A 368-nucleotide genomic window follows, 5' to 3' on the forward strand; every position below is an offset into this window, starting at 1 on the left:
GGCATAATTTTTTATTAAACAATTTATTTTGAAATAACTTCGAACTCATAAAACGTTGCAAGTAAAGTACAAAGAACCCTTATATCCCTTTACTCAAATTCTCCAAGTGTTACTATTTTGCCACATTTGTGCATTTCATATATGTCTCTCTTCTCTCTCTCTTTCTCTCTCATCTTTCTCTGTCATCAGTTGCTCCTTGTAAACAGTTTTCATCTCTTAAGCCAAGAAGTTAAGAGCAGAGAAAACTGAGTTTGAGTCCCAGTCACTTAACTTTTTATGTTACCTTGGGCAAGAGAGTTTTCTTTAGATTCTCAATTCCTTCAGTTACCAAATGGGGATAATGGTAATTCTAGTGTTCTAGTTTCTTT

This window comes from Pteropus alecto, unplaced genomic scaffold (assembly GCF_000325575.1).
Source record: "Pteropus alecto unplaced genomic scaffold, ASM32557v1 scaffold73, whole genome shotgun sequence".
In the NCBI taxonomy this organism is placed as follows: domain Eukaryota; kingdom Metazoa; phylum Chordata; class Mammalia; order Chiroptera; family Pteropodidae; genus Pteropus; species Pteropus alecto.